This window comes from Phascolarctos cinereus, unplaced genomic scaffold, assembly GCF_003287225.1.
Source record: "Phascolarctos cinereus isolate Bilbo 61053 unplaced genomic scaffold, phaCin_HiC Scaffold_4;HRSCAF=312, whole genome shotgun sequence".
Classification (NCBI taxonomy): domain Eukaryota; kingdom Metazoa; phylum Chordata; class Mammalia; order Diprotodontia; family Phascolarctidae; genus Phascolarctos; species Phascolarctos cinereus.
Window position 1 is genome coordinate 451,643,605 of NW_027555847.1, and position 12,002 is coordinate 451,655,606.

The 12,002-nt window shown below is 36.2% G+C and overlaps 1 long non-coding RNA gene and 1 pseudogene across 1 annotated transcript in view; one reads left to right on the top strand and one right to left on the bottom strand.

Moving 5' to 3' along the window:
* The window catches only part of LOC144456696 (uncharacterized), a 204,138-nt gene that overhangs the window by 14,866 nt on the left and 177,270 nt on the right, over positions 1 to 12,002 (top strand). Inside the window, exon 2 of the long non-coding RNA XR_013485713.1 lies at positions 6,789 to 6,849. This is a non-coding gene — a long non-coding RNA (uncharacterized LOC144456696). The remainder of the gene's footprint in view (positions 1 to 6,788; positions 6,850 to 12,002) is intronic.
* LOC144457190 (p21-activated protein kinase-interacting protein 1 pseudogene) lies at positions 10,790 to 11,513 on the bottom strand (annotated as a pseudogene).

Genomic DNA, 12,002 nt, shown 5'->3' on the forward strand with positions numbered 1-12,002 from the left:
ATAGGTTAGGCTAGCTTTTTTTTTTTCCTTTAAAAAGCAAGAAAGCTGTTCTAGAGTTTTCAGAGTCTGAATGGAATAAGGTTCCAGCCAGGTAGCCATTGACACAGCTTTCTGGTATCCTCAGGCCTGGTGAGCTTTGTCAGGATCCCCATGCCAAGATGACCCTTCTCTTCTTACGCCTCTCTTTTTACTGTTAGGAGACACCATGTTTTCCAGAGCTAAGACCCAGCAAACAAGCTGTGCCTTGAGTTTGACATAACAACAATCCCTTGGGCTCACTCGCAGGCACAGCAAAAATCCAGAATTGTTTCACACAAGCATTGAGCGATCTCTGAGCTTTGACAAGCACCTATGGTACTTGTGTTCTGGGAGGAAGCCCTGCTACGAATCAACCTTGTCTCATTGTTGCTGTTACCCCTCCATTGTCAGGGCTACAGCTCACTGCCTAGAGGCCATGCCATAGCCACTTGTATATGTATTGAGATTTGTCCACACTAAAGCAGGTCTGTATGAGAGGGAGCCCCTGTATAAGTGTCTAGTTTCCCTCTTCCAATGGAATAAAGAAAGCTTTTTGCTTATGACCACTGTTATTTCTTTGGCTTTATTTTATTTCATTTTATTTTTTAGAGTTAACTCTAAGTTACCTGTGTGAGCCCTCTGATTTTTTACTTTTTTTTTTTTTTTTTAGAGTTAACAGCAGTTGCAGAGCTGCTGTGGCTCTTTGTCATTTGGTCAGCATTGCCCCCTTAGACTAAGACTTTCTGGTGGGCATAAAAAGGCCCACTCATGTGGAGGAGAGACAGGTCTATATGAGCTAGGTGCTGTGTCCTTCTTGAGTATCCTTTCTGTGCTTTGGCTAAATGAACCTCTTTGCTGTCTTTTTTTCCTCAATATCTGAGCTAAACATCCCAGGAAATGGGCCTGAATCAGGCTTGCCCATCACAAACTTGAAATCTGGAGTTATGAGAAACCAAGGTTTAATTCAGCCTCTATCACTTTAGCAGTTCTATGGAATGTGCAGGTGGCTAAACCCTTCTGACTCTCAAGATTTCTTATAATAATGCTTCTAGTTTCTACCCCAGAGCTGTTGTGAGGCTCCCAGGCATTAATGTGTTAAGTACATTGAAAAACTTGAAACATACACATATGAGAGCTATCTTCCATATGATTAAGTAGTAGAAAATTGGATTTCCACATACTGGGCTTTCTTGCGGACAACAGCTAAGGGCAGTCATTGTTTATATTTTGGTATTGACAAGTGTCTGCTAACTGTGGATCATAGCAACCAAAACTAATGAGCAAAAAAAAAAAAGTCCTGGAAGTTCTGCTACAAATAAAACTTTAGCCCTCAGAGACAGAGTCCCAGAGTCGACGAACATGTTCAGCAAAATGGAGATTGTCAGAATATATGACAGCCACAACCACATGAGTGAACAACCAAGAGAAAGAGAAGGGAGGGAAATCTCATTTCTAGCAAGTATGGAGGGCAAAGAGAATGTTATAATGACCTCCAGGGATTTTGCTTTGACTGTTTTCATCAGTGAAAATAACTACAGCATAGATAAAGAATGTGGAGTGACGTCCTAAGTATGAGAGAAGACGAAATTGCTGGAATTTACTGAAATTGCTGGAAATTACTCTTAGATTTAGCATAGGAAATGAAGTGTTCTTTGGAATAATGGAAGAAGTGTTATAGGATGGGGAAAGCTTGGTTATACAACAGTTCCTGTTGAAAGGGCCCTGGAGGTTTCTGTGAACTGCCAATTCAATATGAGTCAGCAATGTGACCTGGCAACCAGAAAAGGTAATCCCAGCAGTCATAAATAATGTTAATAGAAACATAGTGTACCTAACAAAATAGGTGATAAGCCCTGCTGTTTTCTATTCAATTACATGTGGCAAAATTGTGTTCAGTCCTATGCAATGATCATAGATTTAGAGGTGAACGGAACTTTGAGGCTATCTAGCCCGATCAATCCCTTAGTTTCATCTATCTATCTATCTATCTATCTATCTATCTATCTATCTATCTATCTATCTATCTATCTATATGTGTGTGTGCACCCCCCCCCACATACATACACACACACACACACACACACATTGGTAAACTAGAATGTGTTCAGATGGAGACTTTTAGGCTATCTAGCCCAATCAATCCCTTAGTTTGATCGATACACATATATGTGTGTGTGTATATATATATACACACACACACACACACATATATTTTAACTTCAGAAAAGAATACTTAAAAGGATCATAAAATTTGGTTTCAATTATTTTCATTTTTTTGTTATTCTTTGCTCTTAACTTATTGATACATTTTGCTTTGATATAATCTACATTTCTCGATGAACACCCAAACAAACCCCCTTACAAACATATTCCCTAAAAAAGTTGATTTATCAATTTATAACAGGAAGATGAGGTATATACTTTAAACTTTGACAGAATGAGACTAATTAACTTTGACAGTTGGCATAGCTAGGTGGCACAGTAGTTAGAATGCCAGGCCTGGCGTCAGGAAGACTCATCTTCCAAGTCACTTAACCCTGTTTGCCTCAGTTTCTTATCTGTAAAATGAATGGAGAAGGAAATAACAAACCAGTCCTATCTCTTATGAAGAAAGCCCCAAATGGGATCATGAAGAATCAGACATGACTGAAAGACAACTCAGCAAGTGGGACTTAATGTTGACCAGGGTATTTTATCAGAGGTTTATTGCTTTTCCATGTTGACTTTATTTATGTTGTTCTAGTCATTATGTATATTGTTCTTTAGGCTCTAATTCACTTTGTAAGCTTCTCTGAATTTTTCATATTTGTCATTCCTTAGAGCATAATGATATTCTATGACACTAATATATTAGGTGAAGTGGAGAGATCACTTAATTTGGAGACATAGGACTCGAGTTTGAATCTTGACTGTACTATGTACTACTTGTTTGACCTTTAGCATTTAACCCCTCTGCACCTCAGTGTTGTCTGTGAAAAGAAGAAGTTGGCTTACATGGCTGCTCAGGTGCCTTCTAGTTCTAGATTTATAATTCAAAGGATTATTGATTGTTCATCCATCCAGTAATCATTGGGGATATGTTCTTCCCATTTTTTATTGTCATATAATAGTGCTGTGAGCATTTTTGTTCATATGTGTCTTTTTCTTGCTTACAATAACTTCCTTGCAATCTAGTCTCAGTGAAGGACTCTCTAGGTCAAAGGGGATGAACAGTTTAATAACTTTTCCTGATCGTCAGTTGGTTTCCTGAATGGTTGAACTTATCACAACCCCATCAGCAGTGAATCAGAGTGCCTGTCTTCCTGTAGCTTCTCTAACAATGAGTTTTCCCATCGTTTAGCGCCTTTGCTAGCTTGATGAGTGTTAGATGAAAACTCAGGGATGTTTTAATTTACATTTCCTTGAATCTGGCATCATATGGAATAGGAATTAGCTTGTACAATGGAAACAGGGATGGATTTGGAGTCGATTCCAATTTGAATTTGATTCTGGTCATTTCCATGTATGAGTCATGTGATCTTGGGCAACTTAAACTTTCTTAGCCTCTATTTCCTTGTCTGTAAATGAGAAGATTAGACTAGATAATATCTGAGGTTCCTTCTGTCTCTAGATCTATGGTCCTTTGTTCATTCTGTTTGTTTAGCAGCCAGAATTCGGATAGCTAGAATTATCAGAAAGGCAGATTTCAGCTCAGTGGAAAGAAACATTTTCTGACAATTTACAGCTGGCCAAAAGTGGAATGACTACCTAAGAAAGTAGTGAGTCCTTCATCCTTGAGGTTTTTCAAGCAGCCCCTGGATTAGCACTTTTCAGAGGTATTGTAGAGGGAATTTCTGTTTAGGTACAGGGCACTAGTTGATGCAGTGGGTAGAATGCCAGGCTAGGAGTTAGGAGGACATGAGTTCAAATCTAGACTCAAATACTTACTAGCTGTGTGGCCCTGGGCTAATCATTTAACCCTGTTTACCTCAGTTTTTTCATCTGTAAAATGATCTGGAGAAGGAAGTGACAAAACCACTCCACTGTTTTTGCCAAGAAAACCCCAAATGGGGTCACAAAGAGTCAGACAAGACTGAAAAAGACTAAACAACAGCAGCAACAATAGTATGGATTAATTTCTGAGCTCCTTTTTGACTTTGAGATTCCCATGTTCTGATCTTGAAGTCTTAAGTAATTCTTCTCCTCAAACTTGTTAGACAATGAATGTTTAAGATAACACTTCAAGTATTTGGCTATCAGACCAAATGTCTTGAGTTGACACACTACAGCACCATAGCTAAGACAAGAAGGAGATAGGGAATGGCTAGAACTGTTTAGAATAAGATAAGATAAAAGTCTTAGGTAAATTAACTAGAATGGTGTGGGATGTGACAAGCTAAAGGGTTTTGAGAACAAAGCTTGAAGCAATTGCTGAATCCCCAAAGATATATGAATTCTTCTAGCAGTTAGGGGCTGACACCAACTAGGAGTGGCTTATTTCCTGGGGGAGGGAAATAGAATAATTATACAGTAGTATTACATAAAAGGGATTTAGGCTAAAGGGATGCTGTAGTCCTCCTACCACAGATTTATTTAGCATTTCAGCTAAGAATCCTGGTCTTCCTAATCTCGTTTCCTATAATTTATAAAGGGAAAGAAACCTAGATTATTAGACTCTCTTGAGTTGCTACAGCTCTGTTTGACTGGTACTACTTGTTGATCCACATTGAGCCTGTCTCATGGGGCACAGGAAGGGCTCTGCTGGTTTTGTGTTGGCCAAAAAACTTGGCACTCTTGCAGAAAATGTACCTGCACTAAATGAATTTTTATTTCTCATTATTTTTACAATGAAGGACTGGATTAACTTCATGGAGTTGAATAAATTCACAAAAATGTAGAGGGGAAGTGAAGATGTTGCAAAAGGGAACATGAGGATATGCTTAAGCAAAAATAGCACAGGAAAGGATGACATGGCACAATGAGGGAGATCCCAGCTAGTTGCTATTGACATACCATTTATTCAAGATTAATAGGACAGCATTCCGAGGTGTGTTTTGAAGTGAGAGAGGCTAGGCCCAAGGGCAAATAATTTTTGTTGTTGTTGGGATTTAAAGGTTTGGTTGAAAGAAGGGAGGCTATTTATCCCAGAGAAGAAAAAAAACTTGAATGGAAGGGTATGACAATAGTCTTCAAGTATTTGAAAGGTTGTCATGTAGAAAGAGAATTTTGTTGCTATTGTCAGTTATTTTTCAGTTGTGTCTGGCTCTTCATGACCCCATTTGGCATTTTCTTGGTAAAGATATAGGAGTGGTTTGCCATTTCCTTCTCCAGCTCATTTTGCAGATGAGAAACTAAGGCAAAGAGGGTTAAGTGACTTGCCTAGGGTCACACTGCTGGTAAGTGTCTAGGTGGGATTTTTACTTGGAAAATGAGTCTTCCTGATTCTAAACACAGTGTTGTAACCACTGTGCCACCTATCTGCCTGTCAAGGGCAAGTAATATAGACTGCTATAGATTAGGTCACCAGGGATGACTTTATGTGTGGGCTGAGTGAGATTGCCTGTTACTAACACTGCCACCACCCGGAAATTTAGAGCTGTATTTTAGGGTTAAACAGTTAGGAATATACTCTTTCTTTTTAATTCCTGTGCCTTTCTAAATGATCACATTTTTGCCAACAACATACTTTTGTACAAATTGTCATGAGTTCATCAAAAGTTATTTCACTACAGGCATAAAGATTTATACAGCCTCAGACTTTTTATAGGCACAAAATACATAGAAGCATCATAGAGCCCAGCTTTGCCCAGCATAGGAAAAACCTTGCCAAGTGATTCCTCAAAAGTTTCAGCCTGGTCCAGGTTCTTCATACCCTGACTGATTTTGGAGTTAATATCATTATTTTCTTTATTTCTACTTCATCTCTACTCTTGGCATAAGTTAGAGTGTTTTCTAAGAGCTCATGTCCAGAAAAGTAGGAATTTCATCCACTCTGTTCTTTGATTCAGTCAAGACAGAATTCCAAGTCTAGTTTTTTTTTTAGGAAAAAGCCCATAATTTTATTATTTATTTATTAACAACTACTACTATATAGGTATTCGAATATAACTACTATATGTAAAACCAGAGAAAAGATTCTTTAAGTATGTTTAACATATAAGAAAATGTGCGTCTATTAAATTTCAAGGCAGAACAAGATGGTCAGGGCTGACCTTTTTAAGAACTGGAGACTGAGTCCCCCAAACATGCATCACCACTCTATGACCAACCAGGTCCTAGGGCTTCACAGACCATTGCCTTGCTCATTAGGTAGGACCAGGGACTAGCCATCTTCCCTTCTGAAGCTGCACCTATTTATCTCTTTCTCAAGAATTGATAATTACTGTATTACCATTGCTTGACCAACTATGATTCCAGAGAACTAATGAGAAAGCATATAACCTACCTTCTGAAACATGAACTCAGGGTACAGAGTGAGATATATATTTTTTGGATATGGCCAATATGGGAATTTGTTTTGCTTGACTATGCATATATATTATAAAGGTTTTCTTTTATTGTTTTTTTTTCCTAGTGGGTAGGGGAGAAAATAGATTTTTAACTGAAAAAAATTAATTAAAAATGTTTTTTCTATTGTGAAAGATTTGATTTTCTACCACCTTATGATTTCATCAGATGTTATTTTGTATATATTTTCTATTTAATTTCATATGTACATGTGATTTCTCTGTGATAGAATATAAGTACTTTATACTGAAGACTTTCCATTTTGACTTTCTTTATATTTGCAGTGGATAGAAATCTGCCCTCAATGAAGGAAGAACAGGGTGCAAATTCCACTTTTGACCCTGGGTAAGTCACTTAAACTTCCTTGTGTTCTAGTCAACTTTTCAAGGCTGTAAATTGTAGATAAGGTGCCAGCTTGCATTAGTAGAGAAAGTTCCCTCACTTAGGGATAGAAGACCACTGATTAAGTGCTCATTAGAAGCCATGATAGGTGTTGGGGTACAAGCAAGGTAGTTTCTGTCCTCAATTACATTCTAATGGGGAAGTCTACATGTGAAGAGGAGCTGAAAGGGGAGGGACAAGCAGTATGAATGTATAAAAGGTTGGGAAGTAGCACTGAGGCAAGTTAAAGCGAAAACTTATTTATCAGAGCTCAGGGTAACAAGGGACAGGATGCAAGGTCCAGGTGGGAGGGGATGAAGATGATGGCTAGAGTATAAGTGGCACAATGTGAAAATAACTGGGAGTCCTCTGTGCCAACGAAATCAAAGATCCAGTCTCTATTCTCCTATCCTTGGCGCCTAGCACAGTGCATGGTATATAGTAGTTACTTAATGAATGCTTGTTGAACTGAATATAATTCAATTACATTCATGTTAATGCTCATTTTGTCTCTATCAAGACATGGACACAGCCTCAATTTATTTAAATGGAAGTTATAAATGACGAGGCATTGCAACGTAGAGGACAGAACACTGGTAATGCTGTCAGAAGACCTTGGTCCAAGTCTAACACTATGGCTATTTGCTATCCGTAAAACTCTAGTCACTTAACCTTTCTGACTAGGATAGTTTTCTTATCTGTAAAACAATGGGATTGGACAAGAGCTCTAAAACTACTTCCAGCTTTAAATTATATAATTCTAAATTGGAAGCTGGTATTATAAGAGTTTTTGAGGGTAATGACACTATAGGTCTCTTAACATATTCCAATTTTCTGCTTTAGAAAACAGAACTAAGAGCATAAGGAATGTCATACATACACACACACACACATATGGGAAATTCATTCTTCAACATAAGAGCTTTGGAACAGAGATGTAGCACCATAGAATAGGCTTCCTTACAAAGTGGTCAGTGCCCATCCCTTGGCACAGAGGTTAGGTTATCATCTCAGGGATATGTAAAAGGGATTCCTGCATTGGATGGGAAGGTCCCTACTGTTCACTTAATAGCATTAACACAGCTGTACTTTTAAAAATGACTGTAACTTTATTTTGAAGTGTCACATATAGAAATTTTATGCAGTGGCCAAAGCAATTCACTTTCCTTACAATACTATCAAGTAGATAATGCAAATATTATTCTCATTCTACAGATAAGGAAATAGAAGCACAGAGAGGTTAAGCAACTTGTTCATGGCCTCACAGTGAGGGGCAGAACCATGACCTTTTGCTTCTCAATCCAGTGCTCTTTCCACTATATCATCAATCGGTATATGAAACTGTCAGCTTGCTCACATTTACATAATCCTAAGAAAATACATAATTTCAAATGGAACAGATCCCTCTGCATTTTCATGAGCAAATCATGTCATGAATGAATGAAAAAGCATTTATAAAGTGCTAGGTGTGAAAGCACTGTTCTAAGTGTTGAGTATACAAGTAGAAAATTCAAGACTGCTCCTGTTCTCAAGCCCTTACATTCTAGAGAGAGAGAGAGAGAGAGAGAGAGAGAGAGAGAGAGAGAGAGAGAGAGAGCGAGAGAGAGCACAAACATAAGAACATTCAGCTGCAGGGCAGTTTCTTTAGTGGTATTTCCATTGACAAAATGGAATCTGGTTTGGATATTTAAACATCATAGTGCCTAGGACTTTAGTGATAAGGCCTTTCTTATGCTGCAGAACATAAAGACTATACATAATGAGAGTATAGTTATTGAAAAGGATTATAGAATTTTAAAGCTATATAGCTATATAGTTTCATAGATGAGGAAATTAAGTCACCACTTCTTCCCTCTCCCCCACCCCCATTCTCCAAGAGAATCATTTAGGTCATTTTGAAGTAAATGCTATGAAGGTGTTTATCTCAGCCATTTATTATAGATACTTACTATATAAAAGCTACATGTTAAATAAATGTTATATAAATATAAATACAGCTATTCATTATAGACTATCTTCAAACTATTCCCTATAGATACTTGCTATGTAAATGAATGTACTTTTTGTATTAAAATCTCAAATAGAAGCATACTTTGGAAAACAAAAACCAAGAAGTATAAATAGACACAACTTAAACCTTTGTTTTAACTAAGCATTTTTGAAGTTTAAGCAAAATAATCAGCTGGCAGATTTGACCACCTACACATTTTCAAATGTCATTAGAAGTACATTGAAACTTGCCTCAGCCGTTTTCACCATAGACCAGAATTCCATATAAAGGCAAAATTATATTCCATATAACTCCATATAAAAGCAAAATTATATTTATTATGAAGGGAAAATTATAAGGAGTATTCATTCATCAACATAAGACCCAATTTAGTGGATCTATCTATTTAAATAGCCAATGAAGTGCTTGGAAGTTCTACAGCATGGAACCCAAGGGCAGACTGTATTGTTTGATTAAACTTCTTTTAACAACTGTGTATCTAATCAGGTAATGCAAGTAATATTAAGCAAACAGTAGCATTAACCTCGTCCTCATGCTAAACTTTCTCTAGAAACTTTTAATCTGTATTACCTTATGGACTCTTACTAACATTAATCCTACATGGTATAACCTGTCATCTTTGGAGAAGCAGAGTCCTTTGATTATAGCACTGAAATTTTACAGAAAGGGTAGACTGAAATTTCAGATAACACCAAAGGTTGCTAGCTTTCCTAGACTTTATTTCTGCCATCTTTATTCTTTTTCCGTGCAAGCCAATTACCCTCAAATCCAAGTATTTGGTTTCCTTTTGCACTCACATATAAAAACCTATTTTTTAGATAAACACCTCATTGCTTAAACCCTGCCTTACAGTGGAAAATAAAAAGTTATAACACACTTCAGAAATTTTTTCCTATATTCTGTGCATCATGCTAAAAATAAAATTAATTTTCCTTACTATTTCCATGTTCATCTTTACAGGTCTTCAAGTTTTTTGGCTATCTGTACCACTGCATTAAACAAGCAGCTTTCTTATTGCTCTGCTGTTTCAAAACAGCCAGAAATCCGGTTAGGAGAGAACCTTATTGAAATGAGCAACTTGGGTATTGGGTCACTTCTTTGCTGAGAATACTGAGTCATGTGTCAGCTAAGTTTTGTTTCCATTCTTGGAAGATGGGATGAAAACAACACTTTAAATGTTACTTTTTCCTATATCATTTATAAACTTTTTCAATTTCCATTGTTGGGAATAGAATAGCTTGAAGATTAGTACCAGTATCTTTGTCATAATTTCCTTATTTGTTCTACTATTTTCCTCTGGCACTCTTGGAATAATCAATTACTTTACTGGCATCCCCAAGTGCTTAATGAGTTAGAAAATAATGGTGATAACTTTAAACTTCCCTAAATCTAAACATATGTAAAAATTTTAAAGTTTGACTTTGATGAAACTATTTAAGTATATCTTTTGCTACTGGAACTAAGAAGTTGAACAGTAGTAACAAGAATCATCTTCATGCTATGTTTGCTTTCTGAAATACAAGCAATTGATATTTTTTTCACTGAGTTGATTTTCCCCCTCTTCCAGCCCCTCACCCCTGCATACTAATCTCTATCTCTATTCATTTCACATTTGAACTTGAAAAGAATGTGATTAAGGCTTCTGAAAAGATAGTAAGTTAAACATTATTTACTTTGTATATCAAAAATACGTTACATGTTTTATGTTGCTATATGATATACATTTAACACACTGAGACCTCTAGAATATTTGAAGCCTTTATATATGTTCCACATGAATTTTTCAGATGTAGAAATTCATTACTTTTACTAAAAAACAAACAAAAATAATTAGGTAAAATTGAAGAATAATTATTCCATTACAAAGATTTTCTTGAATTTTCAGAGATTTATTCAGTTATTTGTATTCTTTTCTAGTATACTTTCCAGTGTTCTTTTCTTCGCTGAAATTGGGCTTTCTCTTTTTTGTTGGTTTTAACTATCCTCATTCAGCCCAGTTTCTTGGATTGTTGCTGTTTTCCTGCTGAAACATCAGGCTTTTTTTTTTTCTAGTTTGCTCTCTTGTTTTTCTTTGTTTATAGGAGAAGGTGCTATAGATATGGAAAGTTAATCTTTGGCATCATAATTCTATTTAGCTGCACTCTAAGGCATATGAGTCTGACGTTAGTATTTACTTCATATAGTAAAGATGGGGGAGTCTTCTTATTTTGATTATCCTCCACATTTTGATGAAAACTTCACTTGATGCTGTAATAATAATATGATGCTCTGGTACTTCAAAAATGAATATGCCCTTTACTTTGTTTTTGTGAGTCTTAAATTCACAGACAAATTTTAGTGAATCACAGTCAAACAACTTTACTTCTTAATCTCCAACCACAGCAAGTGTGAAATCAGAAATTAATGAAACAGAAGAAATTCTCTTTCCATTGATGATGGTACCACTATTGGATGTAGTTTTAAATTGGTAGATATCTATCTTGTTTATTATGACAAATATATACTTCTCTCTACTAGGGGACTATTGCATTATGTGAGCATTTTGTTTTATATTTTTAATGAATGCAGATTTTCCTTCAACATGATTCCATGTTTGTAATGTCTTGTCTATTACCATCTTTAACATCTCTGTGATTTCATCAGTTGAGGGTACTCCCAGGTGAGGAAACTCCCTCTGTCATGCAGGTTGTCATCTTCTCTGCAATTTCTTATCATCATCAACAAACATTTATTAAGTGCTTATTATGAACCAGACTCTGTGCTAAGCACTATTTAAAATATTTAGTATTTTGTTTTCCCCTAATTACATGTAAAAATAATTTTTAACATTTGTTTTTAAATTTTTAAGTTCCAAATATTCTCCAAATACTAGAAATAGAATTACTAACTGAGGTGGATAAAGTAGTAAGTATGGACAGCAAAGGAAAGAAAGAGCTACCCAATTACTGTTTTGCTTCTGTATTCTTTACCAAAAAGACTGTGTTTTGGATGTGGAAGGAAGGAGAAAATTGAAATCCAAAATAACTAAATAAGTGACCTAGCTTTCTTCAAAGGGTTTAAATTCCCAGGACTAGGTGAACAATAATCTCAGGGAAGTGGCAGAACT